The sequence below is a fragment of the Loxodonta africana genome, unplaced genomic scaffold, assembly GCF_030014295.1.
Source record: "Loxodonta africana isolate mLoxAfr1 unplaced genomic scaffold, mLoxAfr1.hap2 scaffold_55, whole genome shotgun sequence".
NCBI classification, from domain to species: domain Eukaryota; kingdom Metazoa; phylum Chordata; class Mammalia; order Proboscidea; family Elephantidae; genus Loxodonta; species Loxodonta africana.
In genome coordinates this window covers 884890-890671 of record NW_026975272.1, presented here as the reverse complement: position 1 = coordinate 890671, position 5782 = coordinate 884890, and the positions used below count along the sequence as shown (strand labels likewise).

General features: G+C 36.3%; 1 pseudogene; it reads left to right on the top strand.

The window, feature by feature from the left end:
* The first annotated feature begins 4556 nt into the window (after nucleotides 1-4556).
* On the top strand, nucleotides 4557-5491 carry LOC135229806 (olfactory receptor 4C15-like; annotated as a pseudogene).
* Nucleotides 5492-5782: the final 291 nt, after the last annotated feature.

Below are 5782 nucleotides of genomic sequence, written 5' to 3'. Positions count from 1 at the left end.
GGGGGGGGCGGGGAGGTAAACTTGCAAGGTCACAGCCCCAGGAGATGCCTCAGAGTCCACGGTTCACACCTTGCCTTGAGAGAAACCTAAGCAATGCTTGGTACAGTGTATGGCTATCAAGAAAGGAAAGACCATGGAATCTTCTAGGAGAAATATGCGCAGAATAAGCTGCTTCCTAAGATGGAGACATGAATTTAAAATTGATATCAATGTGCATATGTTGTTGTTGTTGTTAGGTGCCATCATATCGGTTCTGACTCATAGCGACTCTGTAGAACGGAGAAGAACTGCCCCATAGGGTTTCCAAGGAACAGGTGATGGATTCAAACTGCTGATCTTTTGGTTAGCAGCCATAGCTCTTAACCACTGCACCAACAGGGCACCAATGTGAGTATAAGGGCTGGGTAAACCTGGACCTCATGGTATGGCGATTTATGGAAAGTTATATGATAATTTTTGGAAACCCTGGTGGCACAGTGATTAAGAGCTACGTCTGCTGACTAAAAGGTCGGCAGTTCGAATCCACCAGGTGCTCCTTGGAAACTCTACAGGGCAGTTCTACTCTGTTCTATAGGGTTGCTATGAGTCAGAATCGACTCAATGGCAGCAGCTATAAGACAATTTTAAGTTTTCAGTTTAACAGTCTAACCCATATTATGTTAGTATGATAATTCCATCAGTAAAAACAAATTATATTGAATAAATAATAAAATTATCCCCAAATACCACCTCCTTTTTCTGAACTGTTTATTTGATGTGAATTTGGTATTTTGGGTTTAACCTTAGTTAAAAATAAAAATTTTCAATATTCATATGATTATGTAAAGATACATATTAAAACCCAAATTAGAAAAGAAAAAAATCTCTATCATTTTCATATGTTCCCTTCTAGATTTTAAAATTATATTAAAATATCTATACAAATGGGCAAGAGTATTACAATTTTTCTTTTGTTTTTTTTCGTTTAACATATTGTAAAAATACTTCATCGTCTGTGTCTTTATGTTCTTAATTAGCATTTTATTCACAATATTAATTTGAAGTAGCCTGGTTTACATAGACATCTTACTGTTTTTAAACATTTTAGACATTTCTAAAATTTTATGTTTTATAAATGATACTGCATCACCTTTTGTTATAAAACTTCCTCCACTTCATTTCACTTTTAGAATAATTGTTTAGAGTTGGGGTAACCAGCATACAATATACAAATGTGTTTATGAGTCAGAAATATTTACTAAAGTGTTTTCCAAAAGGATTATATGAATGGAAACAGTTTCATTGCAATTTTAGCAATTAGTATAATTTTAACAACAACAACAACAAAATTTTAAAAACATAATTTGTTCTTAAGGCGATTCAGTTTTCCAGCTCACTTTCTGTGTGTAGTCACTGCTTGAAAATAATACCAACCTCACCATATCACATTTTTAAAACTCTGTGCTTTGCCAGTCATTTTCGTATTAACTGTCTTATTGGACTCTTGTAAGTGAGGCAGCTTGAACAAGTGTTACTGTCCCTACTTTATAGGAGAGAACACAGAGGCTGTGTGGTTTGCTCAAGGGCACATGGCTAGTCAGTGATGAAGCTGGGATGGCTGTCTTTTTGGTAGCAGAAACAGAACAATTATTATTATTTTTAAATAAAGTTTTAATTTTGCCTAACCTTAGATTTGCAGAGAAGTTGCACAGATGGCATAGGGAGTTCTTGCATACTCCTCACCTAGCTCCCCCTAATGGTTACATCCTATGTAACCCTGAACACATTTGTAAAATCTGTGAAATGAACATTGGAATATTACTATTAATGAAACTCCAGGCTTTATTCATAATTCCCTAGTTCTTCCGTTACTGCCCTTTTCCTGTTCTAGGGCCCAGTTCAGGACAATTGCCTTTTAAATAACTTAAAATCGTAAACCTTGAAGACATTGTATTCTCCACTGTCAACATTTTAATGCTAATTTTGGAAAATCCTTTTATCTGAAACCAGAAAGGGCTGGTTTGTTTGTATCTAATGAGCATTTTAATTCTAAAAGTGTATTGCTGTTAGAATTCCAAAAAAAAAAAAAAAAAAAGTGGAATGTTTAAGAATAGTTTAATCATTAATATAGATTAGTATAGAACAATATAGAGTTTATTAGATTTTCTTTGCATAAAGAAGCTGCCTGAAGTAGAAGTGGACTCCTATGGGTCTGAGAGCTACTGAGGGATTATAAAAGGCATTTAAAGTGCTATGTATTAAAAAATAAGCATACCTACACTGTGACCAAATAAAAATTTACATACTTATCTTAATAAGAGAATGACTCAAAGAGCTTATCAGTAAAAGTACTTATCAGTCCTGTTCATTGTAAAACAGGAATTAATAAAAATGTTGACAATTTTCTGTGTCAATGGTCTGGGGCTTTATCTCCTATCGAACATTTTTATGTGTTATCTGATTCTATCAATAAGCATTCTTATTATACTCACTTTCCAGACGTGGGAACCAAGGATTTCAATAACTTGTGCTTTGACAAATAACTACATAGAAAAGCTTGGATTTGAACCCAGGCCTGTATGAGCCTGGAGTTGATATTCTTATTCATTTAACTTTATTGTCTCTCTTGCTTTGGTTCTAGGCTAAACTGACTACTGTTGGATCACATACTGATATTCTTTAATTTTTAATAAGTGGTTGCTGACAGACCCAAGGACCTTACTGGGTTTAGTTAATACTCTTGTTTTCTGAGTGAAAGCTTGTAGCTGGACATGGGGTTAACAGTGATAGCACAATTTAGGATTCCCTAAACCCTGAGAATAAGAGGAAATGGTTGTTTTTAAAGAAAGCAAACAGAAGACATTAATACACACAATTGTATATTTGTTAAATTCTACGTTACATTCAACGAAGTTAGTTTATTAATAATTCTCACAATAAGCTACACTGTTCTTTTATTTATCTTATTAGCAAACATGTTTATGTAAATTGACTGATAAATTTCTGTTATACGTGTAAGGAAAGACATCCTCATTCTTCAAAGCCCTGTCTGCCTACGGGAAATGAAGTCAAAAGTTGAAGTAATTACCGCGTTGACTCATGGAAATGCTTTCAATGGGTAAAGCAGCTGGCTTATTAAGTGGGATAACAATAACCACAACTTGCAACAGTTCTTTATCACAAGCAACGTTTTCATGTTTTCAAAATTGGCCCTCATAGTCCTGTGAGATGATCAGATAAGCTATGTGTGAACTGTCTTACAACAAGGCTATATAATTTTGAATCAGATGGACCTTGAGGATTGTACTTGATCATGTTGGGCCACATCCTATAAATAATTGGTTAATAATTGATAAAGCTTCAAGACTAGTTTATATTCAATATGTTGCTTTTTTTCCTTAATCTATCTGGTTGTTGTCATTTATATGTATATGATATGTATGTATATGGTTGGGCCGTTACCTTCCGATTATAAAACATTTGCAATTTCTTTCACTGAGGTGTCTCATTTATACATGAAAAAAGGAATCTGAAGGTTTTAATCTTGAGAGGTGGGTGGAGACTGTAGAAAGGGCATCCTTGCTCTGAAGTTCTCCCTGAAAAGAAACATTCTCACCACTTTTCTTATTGATCCAGTGGCAGAAACTCTGGTTTTGGAGCAAGAAAATCCCAGATCCATCTTCTGTTGATTTTTTTTTAACTTAACCTCTCAAAGCATGAGTTTGTTACCAGTAACATAGAGATAATGAGACCTCGCATGGACTGTATCCTAAACATAAGACACTGAGCGATTGCTTTCCTTGCATTACTTCACTTAGTTATCAACACAACACTCTCAAGTAGGTATTATTATTTTTATTGCCTTCTGTTTTCATTTAAAATGATGAAAAAAAAAAACCCCAACACTTAATATAATAAGTATACTTATTATTTGCTAAGCATATAGCTAGATGTTTTCATAGGCCTTTCTTTTTTTTAAGGAATGAATTCATTCATCTTGAAGGCCCCATTCAGCTCAGACTTTTAAAGAAACATTTGAGGGAGTAGGCGTGATTTCCAAGTGCCTCTTAAACTGCATGCTATCTCTTCTCTTCGTAGGTAAGGCAGTTCCCTGGTGAGAGAGACTTTTCCCATGCAAGTCATTCTGATTCCCACGCCATGGTCAATGACAGGTGTAAGAAATACATTACAGTCCTCCTTTCCTCAGAGCTTGGGTGTGTTACAGAATTCTTCACATCAATTCACTCTAATTAGCCACTGTGAACTAATCAGAGTTGGCACCTAAGATAAACACTATTTGTCATCCCTACCACATAGAATATTCCACCTCCCAACTGAAACTCTGACTATTTTAAAGTATTTGACCTCAATTTTGCCCGATGTCTCACTACCATCTTCAACAAATTTCTAATTTTGTATTCTTAACAACAACAGAAGCACTTAAAATAACTTGACATCTGATGCCCCAATGCGTTGAAGACTGTGCTAATACTATAAGCTGCTTTGGGGAAAATTTCTTTTTCTTATAATATCAGATTCTACTTGGTCACTGTGGTAGGTTTCATCTTTTCTCTGAAATGACACAAAACCAAAGCTTTGTTACCGAGTTCATCCTCTTGGGGCTTTCACAGAATCCAAACGTTCAAAAAATAGTATTTGTTTTATTTTTGTTTATCTACATTGCAACCATTGGGGGCAATTTACAAATTGTAGTGACCATCATCAGCAGCCCGGCACTCCTGGGCTCCCCCATGTACTTCTTTCTAGGCTTCCTGTCCTTCCTGGATGCATGCTTCTCCTCCGTCATAGCCCCAAAGATGATTGTGGACTCCCTTTATGAGAGGAAACCCATCTCCTTAGAGGGCTGCATGACCGAGGTCTTTGCTGAACAATTCTTTGGTGGAGTGGAGATGATTGTTCTCACTGCAATGGCCTATGACCGCTATGTGGCCATTTGCAAGCCCTTGCACTATCCCTCTATCATGAACTGGAGGCTCTGTGGCATTCTGATGGGGGTAGCCTGGGCAGGAAGCTTCCTGCATTCTGTGATACAAATTCTCTTTACTTTCCAGCTGCCCTTCTGTGGCCCCAATGTCTTCGATCACTTCATGTGTGATTTGTATCCATTATTGGAGCTTGCCTGTACTGATACATCCTTGGCCTTTTGGTGGTTGCCAATAGTGGGTTTTTCTGCATCATAAACTTCTCATTGTTGCTTATCTCCTATTGTGTCATCTTGCTCTTGCTGAGAACTCATAGCTCTGAAGGTCAGTGGAAAGCTCTCTCCACCTGTTGATCTCACATTGCTGTCGTGGTTTTGTTTTTCATCCCTTGTATATTTGAGTATGCACGATCTCCATCTGCTTTCACCTTCGACAAGATGGTGGCCATATTTTACACAATGCTAACTCCCCTGCTCAATCCTGTGATTTACACTTTTAGAAATAAGGAAGTGAAAAATGCCATGAGGAAATTGTGGACCAGATTGGGGGTGGTTTCTGATGAAAAATAAAACATAATACAAAAAAAAAAAAAAAAAACTTCAAGAGGGGGAAAAATAGACTTAGCCAAGAACTTTACAGAAGATGTCCTTGTAAGACAGAAAGGAATGTAATGCAGCATAAAACACTACAATGGAGGTCCGGAAATGCTACTTCTGCCCTTAGGTTACTCATCATGTGAGAGTTGGCAGCTCAGTATCCTTATAAGTGAACATAAGAGAGCTGAATTTTATTCTTATTTAGAATATAATAATCAAAGGAAATCACTAAAAAGAGAAATGAAATTATCTACTTAACTTATT